Here is a 24,467-nt window from a genome sequence, read left to right on the forward strand (position 1 = left end):
AGGGGACTTGCATGTGCCTCTTGTTAACCTGCAAGGTAAAAACTGGTCTGGCAAAGCCCAGAGGAGAGCTCTTGAGTGGCTAAAAGTCTGGTAGTGTGAGGGAGCTAATACCACCAGCTTCCATAAGGAAGACTCCTTCAGGCTGGAGGCAAGGGGTAAAAGGTGACCCACAGAGCTGGGTAGCCCAATATTGTCCCAGTACTATAAGATTCTTTCACTTTGTAGATGCTGTCACGCAAGGAATTTCTTCATTTTGGAGTTTCCATTTCAGAAAGGTAGGGTTAAAAAAAAAAGCGAGGTATTATTGCTAAACCAACTGAAATTGCATTTGTGACATCAAAATGGATTTTTTGAAGTAGTACACTGGATTGACAGAAAAGCAGCTGCACTGCAACAAATGAAAGTGGAAATTAATAAGAAACCAAGGTAAAAGAAAGACTATTGGTTTTGCACACCCACAGCAAATTGGCTGGATTTAGAAAAGCTCACTTTGATCTTTCCCAGACTAATTACTGCTCTGTGTTTGACTGTTTTGTGCATTAGTTGCCCTTCATAGAAAAATGAAACTACTGTAGTACACAGCTGTAATACAAATGAAAATGTGACATCCAATAAACAAAGCATGGCAAAGGTCATCCAGTACAATAACTGTATAATTCAACTTTAAAATGTCTTTTGTATACAAATAATGACACATTTAAGGTGGTTTTGAACAATGAACCAATATTAAATGGTGTGAGCATGGGTTTGAGAAAGAGTGAGAAAAACTGCATACAAGACTGATACATAGAGTTTTGTGACAAACATTTTTCAGACCTACTACACAATTGCAAGATTAAATTACCTTAAAAATGCATAAATATTTTGAATACTTAATCTATGAGGACTCTGGGAATATATCATCCTTACTATATGAAATCAAAGAACGGTAGTTCCATAGGTATACTTATTTTGGATTTCATAGGTCCATGGTATCCAAAGGATAAAGAAAAAACAATTGTAAACTGGTGAAGATCAGCTACTAGAAGAACCAAAATTAGTCTTTTAGTCAACAAGTATTCCTCCTCAAGGCTTTGGAGTATATCAGTTATAACAAGAGAAAGAAAAATTGCTTTACATGAAAGCAAACTGAAAACTTCACCCATAATAACTGGGTACAAAGCCAGACCTTCACAAAAACCTTCCCACTCTATAGCTCAAGCGCCTGTTTTTACAATTTCCTGTGGTCCTTCTGAGAGTCTGATAGGGCTTTCAGTGTCCACTCCTGCACACCTGTAACTCCTTGCTTGCTGAAAAATAAGCAGAGCTTTCGGACACTACAACCCCCAGCAAAGACAGTATCTGATCTGGAGACCAATGTTAAGGAGAGGAATCACACAGAAGTGACATTTCATTGTTAACTAAGGCCCTAATCATGCAAGCACTTAGACACATGAGTAGCTTTACACATGGGAGTAAAGTTTAGCTTGTGCATGTCTGCAAAATGTGGTTCTTATTTCCAATGGAGACTATCTTGTCTACCAAAAGAAAAACATTCCTACTTAAATTTTGCAAGCAAACTTTGTCTTCATTCCACCAGCTACAGAGACACTAGTTGCCTTCATAAGGGAGGTGTTCTCCGGATTCTAACAACATTTTTTTATGATTGTTTACTATTCTGTATTACCATAGTGCCAAGAGGCTAAATATATTGATTTTTTAAAAGCTTGGGCTGCACATATTTATAATATAAGAATAACATAATATTTTCTTTTGCTGTGAACCCATAAAACCTAAAGCTGCCATAGACTGATGCTGTTAGCGCAGCATTAAACTCCTGATGTGGATTTGTTCTGTTATTCTCCACCATCCAAAAGTGTTATGGGCATTTGGGACCTTAGGCACCTTTGTATTCACACCCTACACACTACCTCAAATCATAGTTGTACAAAATATACCTTGTGAGGTATCACATGAAAGCTAATAAAACTGTTTATTAATATCATTGTAAAATGCAGCTGTGCTAGCCTTTTATGTAAAGTTAAGAATTTCCTCTGTATGATGTTACTAGAACATCTTTAAGAGAAGCCTACTTAGCCTAGGTAAAGGTGGTAAACAGGTCTATCCCAGACAAAGAAATGTGGATTTACCTCAATTTACAACAAAGCTATTGAGCTAAATCAGCTAGGGTTATCCTGCTCCTGACCTCGAGAGACAGAGAATTAACATGGCTCCTACGCCTGAGAGACACAGGAGACTGAATCCCCAGGAGGTCTTCCTGACTTGTATGACAAAAGCATTCCTTTGCGAATATAATAAATAGAGGCAGACTCCATCTTTATCCTTCACCTTAGAAGAACTTAATATCTTCTGAGAATGCACAGCGACTGGGGCCTGGGTCAACGAGACGGGGGGAAGCCAGTACAAATTACCAGGCCCCAGCAGTCCAGAAGGGGCTTTGTCAGCCCTGTTTAGTCAGTCCACCCTTGCTGAGGGGCCCGAAAGAATTTTTTCACCGGGGCCCGAACCCGCTCTCGGTGGCCCTGATTGGGGCTGTGTATTGCAGAGAAACATCTCTGAGGAGCTTCAGGGCGGGCATTCACTAATTGTTACCTGCTAGGTGAAGTTTGGTCCAGGGAGCCTTGAGGAGTTTGCTGATGAAAAAGACAGACTGATGTGGCAGGGAGCTGACAGGCAGTCTAATTGCCAGCAAAATGTTCTGTTGCTGAGGCAGAGAGGTAACACAGTGGCTTGTAGCTCAGCAGCGTTTTATGGTACTTCACAGAAGGCATAAGGAGATGTGGCCTCAGCTTCAAACAGCTGACAAGCAAATTTTAGCCATGATATAATTCAAGGTAACAAAGTAAGGCGAGAGTGGGGTGAGGAGTGGCATAGGTTAGAGCAATACAGTCATGCAATTACATAAGCAGGAAGCACAGTCTGGTGGTTAAACACTGGATTAGGATTCAAAAGATAGATGCTCAATTTCCGTTTCTGTGTAATCTTGGACAAGTCACGTAAGGCCTGATTCTGCACCTGGCTCAATGCAGGTGCCAGGGTCCTCCCCACCTGGAGCTGGTTACAGGCTCAGGACCTCAATGTCTCTGTGCCTCAGCTCTCCAGGTGTAAAATACAGATATAATACTTCCTCTTCCCCCATCTTTTGTCCCTCTTGTCTAATTAGAAAGTAAGCTCTTCAGCGTGGGGAGAGACAGCCTCTTACCAGGTGTATGTACAGCACCCTGGCACAATGGGTCCTCAGTCCCAGTTAATACATGTGCACACATTGCTGGTTCTGTAATGCTGGGGTTTGTTCATGTATATAAAAATGAGGACATTTTAAAATAGTATCTATTATTTTTAAAACTCATTTAAGACAATCTTCTAATTCCTGGGTCCCAATTTTTGAATATATTTGTGGTGGAAAATACTGGGGCGCAGCAGGGCCCACAGAGCCAATGTGGAGGTACACAACCCTACCTGATGATTGTCTGGATCTGTGAGTTGGCCACATCCTTGTTCTAGATGGCCAAGCCCCAGCCCTGGTAGAATGATAATGTTAGGTAAAAAGCAAGTCCTACTCACCTCTCCAGCACCCGAGTTTGTGCGGAGTTGGTATAGGGCTCAGAGATCTGTCAGAGACCAGACAAAACAATTCGTTGATCAACGGGCTCACACCATCCTTAGCTTAAGAGCCAAGCTTTGGAGGAGTGTGGCCAGTTTATTAGGGGTAAGCATCAATGTTTATACACAGAAGTAAACAAAGTGATTAACAGATCATAATGGTCATGCATAATCAATCAAGATTCTACAGGACAAAACAGGTTAAAATGTAAATTGGAGAAGACAAAAGAGGGGATGGCTACTTATGGCTACTTATTGGGAGGGGAGGGGTCATGAGTAGTTCGCAGGTCAGAGTTTTTTGATTAAAAGTTTCAGACAGAGACATGAAATCTGAGTTAAGTTTCAGTTCATAAAAAGTTCAGACTCAACATTCCTCCATTTGTAGCTTTGGGATAACTATTTACCAAATGCTACACCCTATTTTAAGGAGCCAAGGGCCGCTTGGCAATTTCAGCCTGGGCCAACTCGAAGAGAGTAAGGCCTTTGGCTGAAGTAGAAAAAGAATAAACTGACCCACATGAGTTTATGAGGGAGGGAACACAGTGAATACAGCAACACAGTATTATAAGGATTACTATGGCCCCAACAACACCCACCAAGAGTTTTTTAACCCACCCAAATCTAGGCAACCAATTCCATAAGGCTCCCCACCAATCATAAGGTGGCTGGCCAGAGGAGTAGTTCTTAGCCATTTCCCTTAGATGTTTGGTACGTTGAAAAGTGTCAGGGTAGGTGTCGTTTACAAAAACACAGCATTTTTCATAAGCAGAAAATAAAATAAAAAGGCATAATAAAAAACATACAGTTGTCAGAATAAAAGGTCCTCTCATTTTTTGAGTCAATTTAAGTCTGATGTCTGAAAGAGGTAAGCTGGTCCACTGGTTAGAGGCAGTATCCTCAGTGGTGGCAAGAGCTGCTGGTTCGTCACTGTGGTCCACTACGGCTGGCTTGACGTGGGAGTGGTGGATCCAGGATTTGCGTCCTTCCAGGAACACTGCAGTCTGGGTTGTTAAAAGAACCTGGTGGGGTCCAGTAAACCTCGGCTGGAGGGCGTCGCCACGAACGAACTTTTTGGCCCAGACGAAGTCCCCTGGTTGGAACGGGTGGATCTGTTCTTCCAGCGGCACGGTCTGGGAAAACTGTGAGGCTTTCCAAAGGGTACGGAGGCGAGCCTGTAGGGAGAGAAACTGGCACGCGGTCATATGATCCCCTCCCAATAGTGAAACATCAGCACGTGGTAGCGCCCCGCCTTTGAAAGGGGGGTGTCCATAGAGCAGTTCAAAGGGGGATAATCCCAATACACGGGTTGGGCGAGTGCGAAGGTGAAACAGGACCAAGGGAAGTACCTGAGGCCAGTTTAACCCTGTTTCCTGACAGTATTTAGCCAATGTAAGCTTAAGCTCCCTATTCATACGCTCAACTTTCCCGCTAGACTGGGGGTGGTAGGGTGTATGAAAGGAGTGTGAAATGCCCAGTCCTTGTTCTAAATGGCCAAGGACATTACCAGTAAAGTGGGGTCCGCGATCAAGTATGAGAGGGATGCCAAAACGGGGTACAATGTCTCTAAGGAGGATCTTCGCCACTGTGGCAGCAGTACAATTAGCAGTAGGAAAAGCTTCGACCCATGAAGTCAGAGGGCAAACCAAAACAAGGAGGTGCTTTTTCCCAAAAGCCTTTGGCATATCTGCAAAGTCAATTTGAAGATGTTGAAATGGAACAGCAGGTGGCGGTCTTCCACCCTTAATTTTGTTAAGAGGCGGAGCAGGTCCATTTCGCTGACATGTGCTGCATGCTTTCACTATTGACAGGCAGTAGGGTTGAATGCCTGGAGCATACCAAAAGCGAGCGATGGTGTCCACAAGGGCGTGCGTGCCGTAGTGACCCCCCTTATCATGGTGCCAGCGAACTGCCACGGGGTATGTGGAGCGAGGGAGGCAGGCTCGGCCATCCGGCATAAGCCAGGTCCCTTTGACCAGAGTGGCTCCGAGGCTCTCCCACGACTGTAGTTCAGCGGGTACTGGTACGGGGTAAAAGCATACTTGCTATCAGTAAAAATGGTAACGGTCTTACCAGCGGCCAACTGGCAAGCTCGGGCCAGGGCGTAGAGTTCGGCGGCTTGGGCTCCCCAGTTGCCTGGCAGTGAGGCGGCCTCTTGAATGTCCCATTCAGAGGTGACTGCATAACCGGTGAAACGCTTGCCATCAACATAGAAGGAGCTTCCGTCCGAGAAGAGGATGCAATCAGGGTTGTCCAGTGGCACGTCAAACAGGTTGTTCCTTATCTGTAAGATGCTATGAACTACTTCCACACAGTCGTGCTGATCCTGGAGGACTGGCAGATCAGGAAGCAAGGTACCTGGATTAAGGGGCCCACACCTTTCAAAAATTAGGTTAGTGTCTTCTAGGAGTTCGGCCTCTAGCTGCTGCTGACGATGGGCCGAAAAGACTTGGGTCGTGCCCTTACGCAGAAGGGCTGACAAGGCATGAGAGGTCCAGACCGTGGTAAAATGACCCAGGGTCAGGCTCTTTGCCTTTGTGATCAGCAGGGCAGCTGCTGCCAGAGTCCGGGTGCAGGATGGGGTTCCCTGAGCGACAGGGTCGATCTGCTGGGAGTAAAAAGCAAGCGGGAAATGGTGGGGCCCGCTCAGCTGGGTAAGGACGCCACTAGCAATTCCGCCCCTCTCGTGGACAAAAAGGTGAAAGGGTTTGCTGTAATTGGGGGGGCGGAGAGACATGGAGGAGGCCACACTGTCCTTGAGTAACTGAAAGGCTTGAATCGTGTCTGGGGACCACTGCAAAGGGTCAGGAGCAAGGTTAGCAGTCAGTCGGTGGAGCGGTTTGCTCAACTCCCCGCAGGACAGCAACCAAGGTCGACAGAAGCCAATTAATCCTAAGAAACCTCGAAGTTGTTTCTTGGTGTTTGGCAGAGGGCAGTTTTGGATAGTCTTTATGCGGGCTGGGTCCATTTGTCTCCCCTCTGGGGTTAACAGGAAGCCCAGATATCGGACCTTCTGTGAGACCCACTGAATCTTGTTAGGGTCTACCTTGTGGCCTCTGGTGTGTAGGTATAATAAAAGTGCCTTACCATCGATGCGGAGGGCGGCTTCTTCGCGGTTACCTAGTAGGATGTCATCTACGTATAGGACTAACGTGGATCCCTGCGGACTGGTGAAGCCTTCCAAGTCGTGGCGGAGGCATTGGCTGAAAATCGTGGGGCTGTCTCTGTAGCCTTGAGGAAGTCGTTGCCAGACATAACTTTGTCCCTCCCAGGTGAAGGTTGCACAGGAATGCTGAAAAAGGCTGATTTTAAGTCAATAACAGTGAACCACTCAGCATCCCAGAGGATTTGGCTGATGATAGTAGCTGGATCAGGAACTACTGCATGAAGAGGGACCACATACTGATTAATAACCCGTAGATCCTGTACAAAGCGCCAACGAATAGGGTCTCCGTCCTTTTTAGGAGGCTTTTTGACAGGCAGTATAGGGGTATTACAGGGAGTGCGCTGAGGGCGGACTAGCTTTTGTGCAATGAATCCCTCGACAATGGGGCGGATGCCTTCCCGGGCTTCCAGCGACAGGGGGTATTGGGGGACTGACGGGGGGGGCTAAGGAGGGCTTCACTTGAATCCTTACTGGCTCTGCTGAAAGGAGCAGGCCAACATCCGTGTCAGAAATTCCCCAGAGGGTTAAAGGCAAGTCAGTGAGGTCAGGGGAGAGAGAGGGGGGGGGTTTCCCAATTACCCTGAGTTAGGGCCGAATCTCCTAACACTGTCATTAATAATCCTACCCCTTCAGGAGTGCAGGTTAAAGTAGCCTCAAGCTTACAGAGTAAATCCCGGCCCATCAAAGGGATCGGACAAGCTGGGGGAAAAAGAAAACGGTGAGAAAAACATTTATCAGCATAAATAACATTTAGAGGCAAAGTGAGTCCCAGAGACTGTGGATTGCCTTCCACCCCAGTTGCAGTTTTAACCTCAGAGGATAGCCAGGGAGAGGGGGCATGATTTAAAAGAGAGAAAGTAGCTCCAGTATCAATGAGGAAACAGACAGGCAGTCCCTGGACTGAAAGGGTTAGATGAGGCTCTTTGCTGGGAGGGGAGAAAGTGAGGAAAGAGCCGGCTAAAGACATTAAGGAAATAAGACCATCACATTGTTTGCCTTCGCCCCCGGGGTACCGTCATTGAGAAGGCTGAGTTCGCTGCAGCTGTTGCTGTTGCCCGTAGTTGATCCAGGCCTGAGGAACGGGCTGGGCTGGTGGTGCAGGAGTGTATTCGTCCCTGGTGTAAGTATCTGCGGATGCGACCGGACCCTCTGGGCGTCCCCAGGGGCATTCACGTTTAAAGTGACCGGGTTGTCCGCACTGAAAACAATTTCCTGGTGGCTGGGGTTGCCAGGACCCTCTTCCCCGAGCACCCTGAAATCCCCTGCCACGGCCACGGCTTCTGCCTCGAATACCACCGCAAAAAGCTAAAGCCATCAACTTATATTCTTCCTTTTCTCTTTCTTTTTACTACTTTCCCTTTCTCCCATGCAAAACTCCTCCCGAGGTGTGCCCCTCCATTTCCTCCTTATCCCTCTGCAGAGATTCCAATCTGGAGTCCTGCAGATTCCCCTCTGCACTCTGGAGAGAGTCCCCTTGCGGAGGAATAGGGGCAGGTGCAGTGGGGACCAACTGACGAGTTAAAACACGCCGTGGTTTACACCCTTCATCGAAATAACATGGAGGGGGTTCACTCTCGGAAGAATACCTGACTGCCATAATCTTTAAAGATTTCCACAGCTCTGCTGCTGTGTCCCAACAAAACCAGTAACATAACTGTCCCGGATGGTCTTTTTCGATCTGGCTCCTTACTCCTCTTAAGGCAGCCTGTTCGAAAGAGCCATACGAAGGCCACCTCATCCTTGGGTCGGCCAATACCGCGGTATACCCAGTCCAATTCCTTACACACAGTGTGTACAACTTCCTCCTAGACATTCCTGTCTGTACTGGGAGTTTCCCTTCATTCCATAACTTATTTACAATCCCCAGCGGACTCTCAAGAGGCACGCTAGTCCCTTGACCCATGGTGTCTGACAGGAGCCCTCCAACTGGCGTTTATCCTGCTGTCCAGTACACAACCCTCAATATTGAATTGGCTGGGAGAAATCTCCCGTGGCGCCTGCCAATTCGTATATGAGTGGTCTGACCACTGGACAGAGGCACCGCACCAGAAGGAATCCCGGACGAGCCCCCAAATTGTTAGGTAAAAAGCAAGTCCTACTCACCTCTCCAGCACCCGAGTTTGTGCGGAGTTGGTATAGGGCTCAGAGATCTGTCAGAGACCAGACAAAACAATTCGTTGATCAACGGGCTCACACCATCCTTAGCTTAAGAGCCAAGCTTTGGAGGAGTGTGGCCAGTTTATTAGGGGTAAGCATCAATGTTTATACACAGAAGTAAACAAAGTGATTAACAGATCATAATGGTCATGCATAATCAATCAAGATTCTACAGGACAAAACAGGTTAAAATGTAAATTGGAGAAGACAAAAGAGGGGATGGCTACTTATGGCTACTTATTGGGAGGGGAGGGGTCATGAGTAGTTCGCAGGTCAGAGTTTTTTGATTAAAAGTTTCAGACAGAGACATGAAATCTGAGTTAAGTTTCAGTTCATAAAAAGTTCAGACTCAACAATAATGTGGACAAATCTCCACAACTCCCTCAGAGATTTACTCCTCTTTATCCCCCTCTCATGGGTTTTAACTTTTACCATTGGATAGGAAAGGGGGTGGGCATGCATGAGGAAAATTGCAGCAAACAGGGCCCAAATTATCACATTTCTAGCTTGGTTTCCCTAACCAGTGTGGAGAGAATCCCCCTTACCTGCCTTATAACAGTGTTAAAATTCCATTTTACACTCTCCTTTAGGGGGTAGGTAAATCGTGTACAATAATTAATTCCTGCCATCTCTCTAGCTGCAACCATATTGCACCAGAGGGTGTGGCCCCATGTTTATAAACTGACCATTAGCACTGCTACTTTATATAACAATGCTTAGCATTTTTATCTCCATTGTGTATATATAGATATATGTACCCCTAGACTGTACATTTTCTCATATTAGGTGTATTTGAAAGCCGTGTAAATAAAACCTTGTTTAGTTTACCCTATCATGTGTGGATCTCCATTCCTGTAAGCAATCTAAATGAAGACAATATGTTAGGCACACAGTTTTCTTAATGAACAGTGTCCCTTCTTTCCTGCAAAAAGAAATGAGCTCATTACTGTAGAGTGGTTTTTTTTCCCTCAACATGGAACAAATTCAAACTTTCCATACTGCAACCTGAGAAAAATCTTTGGAAACAGAAACTGGAGTTTTGTTTAGTGACTGAAGCTGTTTCCAATAAAACTGTCCTAACAATCCTATAAAATAATGAAAAATTCTTTCATGTGATATACAATCAATTATATACTAGCGGCTGAAAGGTTTTGAGGAACTCCAAATAGTTAATGCCCCATATTTTTACTTTTTATGGGACAAATTCTGCTTTAAATTAAATATCTAATTAGAGGGAAGCCATTCATAAATAACAACGTGTATTAAATTAGAATGGGATAATAAGAGTGTTAGATATATCACCTTGTTTCCATAAAGATTTTGGATTTGTTCATTTCAATCCTCCGGAAGTAATGGAAATGTGTTAATTTATTCAACTGCAATTAACATATCCTCACTTTCTTCTCCAACTGGATGTCAAAATTAAAGCTAATGTGTGCCTGAAAATTGAAAAGTGAATTTCATAAATATATATTTTTGAAAGGTTTTCTATAGGAACAAAATATTTCTCCCTCAGTGGTTTATAGATTATCTCCATCATATCAGATTTTTATCTTCTGGTAAGGAACTCCATTCCATTCTAGGCCAAAAAAAAAAAAGCACCTTAGGGTAAAATATTAAGTCTTTCAGGAAATCTCATAAAATTAACTCAACCAATAATGGAGCCTTAACTGTTCCAAAAATGGCATTTTATTCTCTAAAGTCTGGAGTTTGAAGATTACTTTTAAATGGTTATAACACTGCAATCCCATTGTGTGAATATTAAAAGCACACACAAACACTTCCAAGCAGGAAAGAACATGGGGGATGGTCCTTGCACACCTTACTCGGGTGATTGAGCCCATGCAGGATCTAACCCATGACTACAAAATGTTTACCACCACAATGGAGTTTTTCATCCATGCATTTCCATCAGGGCGGATGCAAGGATGTTTTGCACCCTAGGCGAAACTTCCACCTTGTGGCCCCTCCCCCAGCCCTGTGGCAGCTCTCTGCCCCCACTCTGCCCTAAGGCGCTCCCCCCCGTGGCAACTCCCCACCCCCCCTGCAGCAGCTCTCCCCCTCCACGGCAGCTCCCCCCGGCCCGGGGAGCCATGCGGCAGCTCCCCGCCTCAGCTCACTTCTGCTCTACCTCCTCCCCGAGCACACCGTCGCCGCTCCACTTCTCCCACCTCCCAGGCTTGTGGCACTAATCAGCAGAGGTGAGCTGGGGCAGGGAGTTCCCCTGCGTGCCGCCCCCCCCCCTTACTTGCTGCAGGCAGCCCTCCCCATGCCCCCTTGCCCCAGCTCCCTCCGCCTAAATGCCGACGATGACTGGGGCAGCCGAAGATCCGGCCGCCGCGGTTGCCGCCAAAGGACCCGAAATGCTGCCCCTCAAATGCTAGTGCTCGCCTAATGGGTTGCACTGGCCCTGATTGCCATACAGTTTTAGTATTTTGAAAACCTCACATACAGAATTTAAGGGATTACATACCACTAGATGCAAAAGAGTTTCATAACATATTGCAGGAATGGGAACCTGCACAGCAAGTTGCATTGTTGTTACCACTGTAAACAGTGCACTGCTTGTACATGGTATGGTCTTTATGCATAATTCCCAGCCTTTAGTTAGAAGAAAAAGCTAATGTAATTCAAAGTAATTTTCTCCTCTACAGCCAATCATAATACTTTTTTCACTATTCAGTTGTCATTACATGTAATAACCCATGCTCTGCTGGAGAAAATATAAATATATACCTGGGTTTTAAATTAAAGGCTTTTACTCCACAGTTTTCTAAGGTTCTCCTAAAGAACCTTTCCTCGTGAATGTGAGTTACGGCACGAGTACCTCATTGTATAAAATGAGAATTAGTACTACATACCAAAACAAATGGGTCTCTTCCCCGCTGAGCTATCAAGTACATGACATGACAGGCAATTTAATTTAATTACTTATCAACCATCCCTTGCTGTCTCTGTTATACAAAGAAAGCCAATGCAGATGTAGTGCCATTATAAAAAATGAAAGTGTCTAGTAATTTAAATATCAGTAATTATTGTACCATGGTTTAATTTTTTTTAAAAGGCAATATTGCCAACTGTTATTCATATGTACGGTTTATATAAAGCCTGATTCTGATCTCACAGTGATGAAATACGGGAGTAGTTCACTGAAATCAATGGAGTTACAATAATGAAAAAGTGGTGTATCAGGTCCATAGTAATTATAATGTACCCAGTGCATTATTGCACTGGTGTAATTTACACAGTCTTTAAGCCACATATCTGAGATGGGAATTGGGCTCTTATTCGAACATATATACTTAACCTTGCTGTAATGTTCCATTCAGATAATGGATAACACAAGCAGTAGGATTGTGCTTGCATATTCATTGTCAGAATATCTAAAACCTCTTCATATTAAAGCTGACAATGAAAGCATTAAGGCGGCAGTTGAGACCACTTTTGGAAGTAAGTCATTCATACTGCTTAGAAGATATTTCTTAGCAGAAATCCCACATTGTAGATCCTAATTTCCTATAGACATCCTGTATGAAAGGCAGTGTTAAAATTATGCCTCTGATAAGGTCTTTGGCCTTGTCTACACTACAGGACTATTTCGAATCTACTTAATTCGAATTTGTGGATTCGACCTTATGAAGTCGAATTTGTGTATCCATACTAAATACACTAATTCGAACTTCTGAGTCCACATTAACGGGGCCGGCGTCGACTTTCGAAGCGGTGCACTGTGGGAAGCTAAAAAGTGTGCTATTTCCTGTGTGGCTGGGCAGAGAATCCAAGCTCGGGCTGCTGTCCAGAGCGTCAACAGAGTGGTGCAGTGTGGGATAGCTCCCGGAGCTACTAAGTTCGATTTCCATCCACACCTAGCCTAATTCGAACTAGCCATGTCGAATTTAGCGTTACTCCACCTGCCGGGGTGGAGTACCAAATTCGAACTAAAGAGCCCTCTAGTTCGAATTAAATGGCTTCCTGGTGTGGACGGTTGAGCGGTTAGTTCGAATTAACGCTGCTAAATTCGAATTAAAGTCCTAGTGTAGACCAGGCCTTTAACTGTAGTCATCAGATACAATATATTTATATATTTACAGAAATTGACTATGGAGAAAGTTAGTCACTTCTTTTAACTGAACAGAAATAAAGAAAACCATAAGCAGTATAGTGGGAAAAAATGTGAAATGACAAATGTGTATAGTCACTAGTGGTAAGATTAAAGCCTTTCCATTTTTTAAAATTTATCTTTTATTTTCTCCAATTTGGAGTACAGAAAGGGTAATCTAATTCTATTATTTAAAAAAGTTGATGTGAACTTTGCTAACAACAATCAAAAAGTTTTCAAATTATTCTTACAAGAAATTGTAGTATTTCATGCTAAATGGAATCCACTTCAATACATAGGTAATTTCTCACTCTCAAAAAAATAAAAATCTATATTCTGCTCTCTTGCATTTTTCTTTAAAAAACTCAGACTAGACAGACAAGTCAATCTCTGGACAGTTTTCTCTTAATCTTTTTACTTTTATATTCTGTTTCTAAAAGGGATACTTAGTTTTAACTAGATTGCAATTTTAGTCTAAAAGAGTTGGAACAGATTTTCTAGAATGAGTTAAAAAGTAGTCATTGAGAGTATTATCTGCAGATACTTTTAGAGATGCAACAGCAAGGAACAATTGGCTTTTTAAAGTGTATATTTTCTATATTAATTATTTTATTGAGCTCATTTTTCTTGCATGCATTTCTAAAGCACCCATTCTCATCTTAATGTCAAGCCACTCAATTTGATTGTTTTATTACAAACATTCTGAACACATTTTCTTCTGCGTACACATAAAGTAAAAATATTGTTATACGTGAATTTTAAATGTAATTCTTAAATATTATGCATTTTTCATTTATAGGAACAGGGCCAGCTCTACTGTTTTCGGCACGCTGCTTGGGGGGGCAGTCCGTGTGCTGTTAGGGCAGCACATGCGTTTCTGTGGAAGCGGCAATTCGGTGGCAGCTTCTGTCTTCAGCCGGAAGACAGAAGCTGCCCAGCTGCGGACAGCTGAACATAGAAGCTGCCGCTGAATTGCCGCCACCGCGGAAACGCACGTGCTGCCCTAACGGCGCATGGACTGCTCCCGCCGTCCGCGGCGGCAATTCAGCGCTCTGCTTGGGGGCAAAAAACACACAGACTGCCGCCCCTTGCAGATTGCCGCCCCAAGCACCTGCTTGGAATGCTGGTGCCTGGAGCCGGCCCTATATAGGAAGTTGGGTTTAAAGCAAGTGGCCAATAAAATAAGAAAGGGTTAATTATCATATGATACGATGAATAAAATGAGTGGGCATATGACTAATAATTTTTGAAGTTACTAGCAAATCATTTCTGATATAAACATCCTTTGATTTCTGATCATATGATTAGGAAATTTTATACACAGAGACCATAATACGTTTATTTACTCTTCTGAAAATGACAAAGGCCCAGATTTTAAAGATATATGGGTGATGCCCTGAATGCTTAAGTCATTTTTGAAAATGGGATGTAGCCATCTAAATGATGTATGCCTTGCAATGCTGAGTAGAGCTAGATCCACAAAAGGACTTAAGCCTGGCCACTGTAGGCACCTAAATGCCTCAAAACCCTCATTCAGCTGCTGCTTAACTCAGCAGGTGCCTAAATTCCCCAGGCACATAAGTGTCTGCTGGTGGGCATGCATAAAACCAAGCTGCCTGATTCCCAAGCCCCAGTGAGATTAATCTGTCTCTCACCTGCAGGGCCCAATCCACTAGATGTGCTCTCTTATCTAGAAACCACAGCAAACAATTTCACACACAAGTAATGATTAGTCCCATTGACTTCAAGATCAGGCCCAAAGATAGCAATTATTTAACTACAGCATCTACAATAAGTAGCAACAAGACATTGTTCCTGCCATGACAACAGCATAGGCAGATCTTTGTACTCACACCATGACCTGTTGACTTCAATGAGACGCCGCGTGGGTGCAGGGGTTCACGTGCAGGGCTCTCAGTACAGGATCAGGGACCAAGACAGCACTATTTAATTTACAGCATCCAAAGTCCATGCGCTTGGCATGCTGGGGCCTGGAGCTGCCCCTGCCTGTCGCCTCACACTCCCCACTCTCCCATAAAACAAACCAGCACCAGCACATTATTTGGCCTTACCTTTCTCCCTCAGATTTGGGGTACCATGCAGGATGACTGCCAGCATTCTTGATGCCTGTAGAAATAAGCTGCTTCCTCCAACCAGAGTGCTGGCCAATATGCCAATAAGTCCCCTTCATTCTTTTATTGTTCTGAACAGTCCCTTGCCGTCCCAACGTCATTTAAAAACCTTCCACAGGGAATCAGTCTCTATTAACCACATAAGTTTATTTTTATAGTTAGCACAGTAAGTTTAAACTCCAAAATGTGCTGTTATTTATAAGATCCTAGAACAAGAGAGGCGGAAACTTGTCATACTCTTCCTCCAGTTATATGAGGTTTCATCCACCATTTTCTCAATGATCAGTTGGTTCCATTTCTGAGTGGCCTGGAAAAGAAAAAGATACAATCTGTTCTATAGTAACTTCCAGACTACTAAATACTAAGGCAACAGAAATAAGGTCAGCAAGGCAACAGCATTAATTTTTATATGTTAAGATGACAATTAGCACACACAGAATTAGTACAGTGCATGAACAAGATACAGCGGAGAGAATGAAATACAGTGTTTGTGTGAGTCCTCTAGAGGTAAACTTTATTGTAAAATTTAATCTTATGCATGTCCTGTTAATGATTTTGGACCCAAAATAGTTTTCTTTTTAACATTTCCATTCCCCCTTTTAAAAGACTCAGAGAGAAAAATCTTCAAATCAAGGACTAGAAAGCACTCCAACCTTCCTTCTTTCCCCCCACGTAAGGCTCCTTTAGAACATGACAGGCAGATTCTCATTGGTACAGCTGTATATGCTGCAGTGAATCCACTGAGCCTAGGTCAGCAGAAGGTGGTGAGATGAATTGGCCAAGTAGTGCAACTGCTGCTTTTCTCTCTCCTAACTGGAAGGTGACAGGTCAGCATGGAGGAGAAGGTTCTGGGGCTGCTGAGAGGACAGCTCATGAATAGCCCATCAGGGAGGCAGGGTGTCTGGGGACCCTGGGGTTAGGGTGGCAGTTGATGGAGTGTTTATTGGGACTTAATTTGCCTAAATCATGACACATAGTGCTACCAAGGATTATAAGACTAAAGCAACTCCATGGGACCTGGGGGAGGAGGAGGAGCGCCAGCTGTGGATCCCATCAAGCCAGGCTTTAGGGTGGTCTGTATAATATCTTGACAGATACTGAGGTGCTAGGATGGCCATTATCAAGGCCAGACTGGCTGTCCAAGATGGGGTGATGAGCAGCAGTGTAGGCCCAGACAGGGAAATCCGTGCTGCTATGGAAACTGAACTAAAATTAAAAAACAAAACAAAACAAAAACAGGGAGGTCACAAAAAGTACTACACTTCCCCATCCCCCAGGCTCCCACATGCAAGATGCACTGTACTCAGGCAAATCTGCCTGCACTATGGAGATTACTCCTGGAGTTCTCTCTGTCTGGGCCCATGCTTGCCAAGGTCACCTACATTCAGTGCTCCCAGCTGCTCTGCAGTCATATGAGTCACTCTTTGTTTCCTGTGGAATCACAACAGGGATGTGTTTGATAGAGGCCAGAACCACTACCTGCTCCTATACATTGTGGACTGAAAGTACTGCATGGCATCCTCCTGTATACCCCTTAGGAAGAACTTGGAAACCGCCTGTAATATTTTATGAATGTTTTCTCTCTTTGATTGTCATAGTATTGCTTCTGTATGGTTTGAAGGGAATAATTCAGGCATGAGCTGACCAGCATGTAGACTGGGAAGCAGACAAACACTTCTGACAGCCACCCATTCACCAATACTCAAAAGGACAATGCAGGTGTCAATTCCTTTGAATGGTTTCAGAGTAGCAGCCACATTAGTCTGTATCCGCAAAAAGAACAGGCGTACTTGTGGCACCTTAGAGACTAACAAATTTATTTGAGCATAAGGTTTCGTGGGCTACAGCCCACTTCATCGGATGCACAGACTGGAACATACAGCAAGAAGATATTTATACATACAGAGAATATGAAGTATTCTTTGAAGTATCTGACGAAGTGGGTATTCACTCACGAAAGCTTATGCTCCAATACATCTGTTAGTCTATAAGGTGCCACAAGACTCTTTGTTGCTTTTTACAATTCCTTTAAGTTTACCGGCTCCAGCCATTCTGAGGTATAGCGTCTGGCTGGTCCCCACTCACCTCCCAAGAGCCATACAAACTGGTTTTGACCAGGTTGAAGAGGTCCAGAGAGACAAAAAAGCTTTAGGACTGATACACAGACAACTCCTGAAATCTCAGAAAAGAGAGAGACAGAGTCTGCTGGGAGCAGACCGAACCCCAGTTCCTGAGGTTGAGGTACTTGAGATAGATAGACCTACCTAAGCTTTGCGTAAAACACAGATATGTAGACTTTTGTGCTGAAAACCCTTTTCTTTTTGTGGTTTGATTCCTACTCTTAAGATTAAACAATACTTTGTTTTGAAAAGACTTTTATATCATTGCATTTACCTACTGGTCACAGCTCCCAGAAGGAAGTTTTACAGGGCAATTGGGCCTGTGAAGGCTCAGGATCCATCACGTGGAGGGGTTACACTCAAAGATACTGACAGGGGATCAAAGGTGCAGCTAGAGCTGAGAAACCCTTCAATGACATACCCAGCGTACAATCTAAATGAGTGAGTAGCTATGGCTCCCCTAACCTGGGGTGCTCTTTACACTGTTTTGCTGCTGTAGCCTCCAGTCAGGATTGCTCACAAACAGCCTCCAGCACATAAGTCACTCCCAGCTTGGTCTGTGTGTATCTGTCACCTGCCAAATCCTCTATAAAAGAAATAATTACCACCATCTATATGGAGCTGTAGTGATGAGTGTGTTGCCTCCCTGCCACATAAGTAAGTTAGTGACAACATTAAAGGAGGTCACAATTAGAATGTACTTTTTATATTTTTAATCAGTACAGATTAAACCAACATTAAAAAAGTTACATTTCTTAGGGAAACTGTAAAACTTCAGGTATCAAATGTGGTTGGACTCAGAATTAGAAATAATTCTCCTTCCTGATATGAGCATAGGTGAACCTGTGGCTTCTGAGTCCTCAAGTGAAGCAACAAGATAGAACTCCAGCATACAGAGAACAGAAACAGACCTGTGCACCTTAGAAGGTTCCTTAGGTAGCCCAGCAGAGGAAACTCGCAACTAATTAGACTGCCCAAACACCGACTGAGCCACTGCCAACCCAACTGGCTAGGCTCTGATCTGGGATTATTTGAATCTGCCCATGAAGGTTCAACTCTGACCCCTCCAATCATGAGCAGTAGCTTGGGCTCAGGATCACAAGCACTGTCACTGGGTTCACAATAAGGAGTGAATCCAGAAGGAAGCCTTGGAAAGCAAATAATATTGGCAAGATTTGGTCTAAGTTATTTATCATATTTTGCTTATCAAGTTACTTGCTTCCAAATGCTTTCCCGCAGAGTGTACTATTTTGTTCCAGCAGTAAAATATCTTGCATTATACATATACTTTAACTAACAAATAGTGCTATATGCCTGCATAAAAAGGGATGCTACAAATTAATCTAGTGCGCTTCTCAGCCATCTCAAAATGTTGGATCTTTGTGCCCAAAGTATGAGCAGACCAGACCAGCTAACAAAGGACAACATTATCTCCATCTGCAGCCTTTACAGTAAAGCAGCATTTACTTCCAGAATAGGCCCTAGAGGAAGTCCCTTAACTAAGTGGAAGAATGGAGGAAGGGACTTCTCTAATTTATGGCACCTTTCATTCAAGGCCCTTAGCGCACTTTACAAACAATGAATTTATCCTCAAAATTCCCCCCCATGAATTAGGGAAAACTGAGAGCCCAAGATGTTAAGCAAGTTACTCAAGATCACATAGGAAGTTTATGGCACAGCTAGGAATAGACACCTGGTCAGTGTCACCTAGTCCTCTGCCTTAACCACAAGACTATCCTTCCACCCATGAAGTATCTCCAAATGATTATCATCAAATGCAGTCATAACCAACTGTAGTCCGTTGGGGGGAAATGGACCCTCCCTCTCTGGGTCTGTGGGCGGCCAATCCACCTCACTAAGTCTCTGGGAGGTCGCATGGGGAATCAGCGAGGTGATGGGAGACGTGAGCATGGGTCTGTGATCGGGTGTTCAGTCTTGGGTCCGGGTCAGCGCAGGGCCCATGGTCTGGGTTCCTGGACTGATAGGGATCTCTGAAGCCAGGAAGTCTTCCATCAAGGTGACCACCAAATTCAAGGTCATCAGGTGGTGGTGGAGTACCCAAGCCCTACCATGGGGTGGGAGCACCTGGATGAACTGCTCTAGGGCAACCTGTTCAGCGAGTTCACTCGCCAAGCATTGCTCTGTAAGAAGCTATCGCCAGCAGAGGTCTTTAATTTTTTGGGCTACGATGTGGGTCTGGGCACCCAGCAGGTAGGTCATCATCCGGAACTGCCAACAGAAAGTCTCTGGCATGATGTCGAGGGCATCTAAGATGGCTGACTTCACCCACCCATAATCTTGCGCCTCATCCAGAGGAAGCCCCCAATAGGTGGTCTGTGCAGTCCAAGTCAAGTAGGGGGCCAGGAGAGTGGCCCACTGCTCTTGGGGCCATCCCACCACTACCGCTATCCACTCAAAGGTGACAAGGAACACCTCAGGGTTATCCTTGGGTCCTATCTTGGAGAGTCTTATGACACTGAGGGAGCGGGGAGATTCCCTGTGGCCCGATTGGGTCCAGGCAGCAGGGTTGCGAGTTGCTGGAGAGACCGTTGCTGTTGCTTTCGGTGCTGGGCTCCCAGCTCCCAGAGTAACTTCTGCTGCTGGGCCCCCAGCTGCTGCACCAGTTGCTGCTGCTTCTGCTGCTGGCTCTCAGCCAGATATTTAATGAGCTTCTCAAACTCCATTTTTTTTCCCTCTCTCTCTTCCCCCCACCCACTTCTTTTAGGGTTCCCTACGGCGGGCTGCTGGAGTCAGGCCACATTCTCCACCAAGTGTAGTCCACTGGGGAGAATGGCCCCTCTCCCTCTGAGTCTGTGGGCAGCCAATCTGCCTCACTACATCTCTGGGAGGTCGCCTGGCATAGGGAATCAGCAGGGTGACGTGAGAGTGGGTCTGTGATCTGGGCTGAATGACAAACACTGTTACAGAGCCCAGCCCCTGATCAGGATGGGGTAGCAAAGAATTTCTGCCTCAGGCCTGCACCCAGGCTGAGCAGCAAACAGTGGGGCCTCCTAGCTCTCGCGGAGGGCCGACAAGCACAGGATTCTTGCCTAAGGTGGGGGGAGAATGCAAACCACAGATTGGGGTGGCAGGGTGGACGCCGGCCCACCCACTCCACTGCATCCTGGAATGATCTGCCACTGGGTCAGCAGGGATCCTGACCGCAGCACGCTGACTCACTTGCTGGCAGCATTGCAGCCAGGCAGGGGTCGGCTACCCCTGGGCCACTTCCCAACTCCCCCTCAGGGCGTACCTGGCTTTGTAGAGGGTCATCTTGGTTGTCAGGGAAGAGGGCCTCTGTCAGGGCTTGCAGCGCCTCTGTGTTTGGGTCTGTAAATGGCCCTGGTGGTCCTGGCCAGTCCTCAGCTTCCTCAGGGTCTGCAGCATCCTCCCAGCTCAAGAGCTTGCAGGAGCTATCTGACTCCTCTGGCAGCTGGGCCCCAACTCAGTTCTCCAGTCCGCCTTTTGTACTTCCTGGCTCCGCCCTCCCAGGTTCAGTGAGGGGCCCCTCCCTCTCCACGTCTGTGGGCGGCCAATCCACCTCACTACACCAACTGTCTCATTAATTATATTTTGGGGGATTAGGGAGAAGCCAAGTTAATATCAGAGATAATGGGAATAGTCTAATGCCAGATTCCAGGAGATAATACTTGCTATCGAGGCTCCCTTCACCCAGTAAAAATATAAATGCACTGTCTGGTTAGTTGTCTATAATAAAACCCTTCATGTACCACAGACAAAAAGTGAATACCCATTCTTGCACCCTGCTTGACTAACTAGTCATATCTTTGTTCTATGTTAATCCAAACAATACCAAGCTATTTATATATCGTTAGGGCTAAAAGGACGGAAACAAATAAAGACCATTATTTAAAATGAGAAACAGCTGTCTCTAGGTTGTATCAGAGATTTTCATTATAGTCCCCAGTTCTGATGAAGCGTGACTTAAAAGTGGTTCATCTAAAGGCATGTTGGAAATTCCTGATTTTATTGCCAAATTACAGGAACACTTAGTCACATCTCAATTTTTTTTAAAAGAAACATTTCCTGGGAAAATTAAAAAACACATAAATACAAATATGTTTGGAGGAAGGGGATGCTTCATGAATGTATCAAATGAACAAGCAGCAAGATATGCTGTAAAAGTGGTGCAACCTGGTTAAAAAATAAAGATAGTTAAAGAATTAAGAATATTTTTACTTATATAGCACCTTTCATCATAGCATCTCAATCTTCTTCAGACTTGAGCTACCTCTGCAAGAAATGAAACTGTTGAAAGAAAGGCATGATTTGTTTTAATTTTTGCTATTCAGATAGCATAGACTATATATATAATAGTCTCATCACTAGATTAGTAAATACAGCTAAAGCCATATTTTGCGTACTTTTCTTGTGCAAGTAATCCCACTATCTGTGTGAATTAGGGGGGCAGGATTTGGTCTGTGATCTGAATATCATGTTATCACATTGTTTCTTAACCTCATCTTGAATGTTGGGTTACTTTGCATTTAACTGAGCTATAATCTTGTGATATGCGAGCATAACTGTGTTGAAAATATATTGCATATAATCATATTGTACTAGCTGTCTATCTTAAGGTAGATCTACATGCCACTCTTATTTCGGTGGCATGTAGAGTAAGTACGTGTTCTACATGCCACGGCCAGTAATGTGTAGTGTAGACATAGCCTTAGACACTTATATGGCTCCCATTAACATAGTATCTGGGTACCTCACAATTTAATATATTTATACTAACAAAACTCCTATGAGGTAGAGAAGTGGGGCTTTTTCTTATATAGGCTCCTATTACCCCCACCCCCATCCCCGTCCTGATTTTTCACACTTGCTGTCTGGTCATCCTACTGCTAGGATATTTTACAATTGATTTCAGTGGGAGAAATATTGTACCCTATCATAGCTACCCAATTTGGTAGCTGAGTATGTGCGCACACACACACACACACACACACACACACTTTATTTATTGTATATATAATATGGATGAATTTAAAATATTAAAAGAAAGTTCAGTTTTGGGATACTTTTATACTGTTTTTCCACATTTCTTAACTTTCATTTAAAGTTCCCTTCTGGTGAAAATTGAAAACATACAGTTCCTTTAAAAGCTGTCTTGTTTTTAGTAAACAGTGATTGTGAGAAATTTCTCTTCTCTCTCATACACCTGGAGTCTGCATTATAGTCAGCAAATTCAGAATTGAAATTCTCACCAGGCATCTGATCCTGTATGTAGGTTCAAGAAGAGACTATGTCAATGTTTGCTTAGTTCTTACCTTAATATTTATTCCAGCTAACCTTGGGAAAAGGGACACAAAATAATCAAGACAAATTATGTCATTTATATTCTCCCTGCTTCATTTTACAGTCAAGTAGATCCAAACAATGAAGCATAAATGGTTTATTATAGTCTTCATTGCCACTGTCAGGACCTGATTAAAAAGGAAAAGGTTTGTATGTATATTTTTTGTGCTGTATCTCTCAGCATCTGGAACGCAGATTAAAGTATCATATTTTACTAATGGTTATCAAGGCTTAGTTACTTCTGAGGCAACATATTCAATGCACAGGGCTGATTCTAGAGGCATGCGAGGAGGGCAATCACTTTCAGGGGGTGCCGGACTGCAGGGTCACTTGACTTTTTTATTTTTTGGGGCTTGGTCACAGAAAGGTGGGGACTGGAAACATCTTCCAGCCTGGCCAGCAAAACAGCTAAGGCCACCCCCCGATACATATATAACACACTACAAAGAACATGTAATTCTTTAAAGGTAGAAAGTGATAATCCCTATTCTTATCATTGTGTATGTACCATTTTCTCTGAGACAGATTCATTCCTGTACTGACAAAAGTAGCAGACTCAGGAAAGCGGGGTAGCAGCTTGCAGGGACAATATTTAGGAGTAGCAGGGGGCACCTGCCCCCCCCCACAACTATGTACCACAACAGAGCAGGGGTGCCATTTCAGATTTTGGTAGGGGTACCTCCCTGCCCTCCCTAAATGGCACCCCGGCAGGCCAGCTCCACAGCACAGCATGTCAAGCTCAAGCTGCCAGACTCTGAACCCCTTCTCCAGGGAGCGGCACCAGCGGGAGCTGCGCTTCACAGCTGGGGAGCTGATCACAGTGCTGCAGATGCCGGATGGTGTCTGGTGGGAAGGGTAGAAGGAGCTACGTGCAGCTGCTCGAAGTAGGAGACTGGCCGCACTGTGTGCCTGGGGCACAGAGGAGGAGTGCAAAGGGCTAGGGCCACGAGGGAGTGCCAGGGTTAGGGAAGAAGGCGCACAGGAGAGGTTGGTGAGAAGGGGTGCAGGAGGGGAGTGCAGAGGTTAGGGGAGAAGGGGATACATGAGCGTCAGCATAAGCACTAGGAGGATAAGCGGTGCACAAGTGGGACTATGTGACGGAGCATACATGAAACGTGCTAGGCTGTACGGATCTGTGCCATAAGTGACTGCTTGGGTGGTTAGCTCAAAATGGAGCTGTTGCATTCCCCAGACCCACTGTCTGGCCATGCACCACTGGCTCTGCTCACGCTCCCTAACCTACGTGCAGGGCTGAGGCCTGGCAGAGCACTGCCACCAGCCTGGGGCCTGGCCCTTCCCAGCACTAGGGGAGAGAGGGCACCTGGGGTTAAGGCTCTCATTAAAGTTGCTAATCACCAGTTGTACCCACTTAAGGGTGTTTGCAATTTAAACAGACTCCTCCCTGGCCAAGGTTTCTCTGAGGACAAGCCAGGAGGCTGAACTGCACAGCCGTGGCTCTTGGGAGGCCTGGCTGAACACTGCATTGACACACACCCATGGGGCACTGCTCAGATCACTCACAGAGTCAGTGCCATCATGGGGCCTTTGCCACACACAGGGCTGACCTCTGCCCTTGCTTTAACCCTGAAACAACTACACGGCAGGGCAAGGAGGAAAGGCCTCCTAGATCTCCTAGAATTGGGAAGCCCCAGGCTGGAATTCCAGCTGAGGGGTCTGGAGAATCAAGTTTTCCACAGCTGCTGATGAAATGATGGCTCCTGTCACTCACACATGGATTTCAAATTACAGTGGCCAGCTTTTACTTGACCTTGTTCTATTCTGTAACAACCTTTTCATTGCACTGAACAGCTCACTGGGCACTGGGGTGGCAAAGGAGTAACTCAGGGAGGTACTGCTCTGTTGTGACAGTT

At 44.9% G+C, this 24,467-nt stretch overlaps 1 long non-coding RNA gene across 1 annotated transcript; it reads right to left on the reverse strand.

Annotated features, from left to right (window-relative positions):
* Positions 1–1,047: 1,047 nt before the first annotated feature.
* Positions 1,048–20,697, reverse strand: LOC123367909. The gene is made up of 4 exons (XR_006578642.1): positions 20,528–20,697; positions 15,095–15,461; positions 10,226–10,362; positions 1,048–1,289 (listed from the first exon to the last, which is right to left on the reverse strand). It is a non-coding gene; the product is annotated as an uncharacterized LOC123367909 (long non-coding RNA).
* Positions 20,698–24,467: the final 3,770 nt, after the last annotated feature.

This window comes from Mauremys mutica, chromosome 4, assembly GCF_020497125.1.
Source record: "Mauremys mutica isolate MM-2020 ecotype Southern chromosome 4, ASM2049712v1, whole genome shotgun sequence".
Taxonomy (NCBI): Eukaryota; Metazoa; Chordata; order Testudines; family Geoemydidae; genus Mauremys; species Mauremys mutica.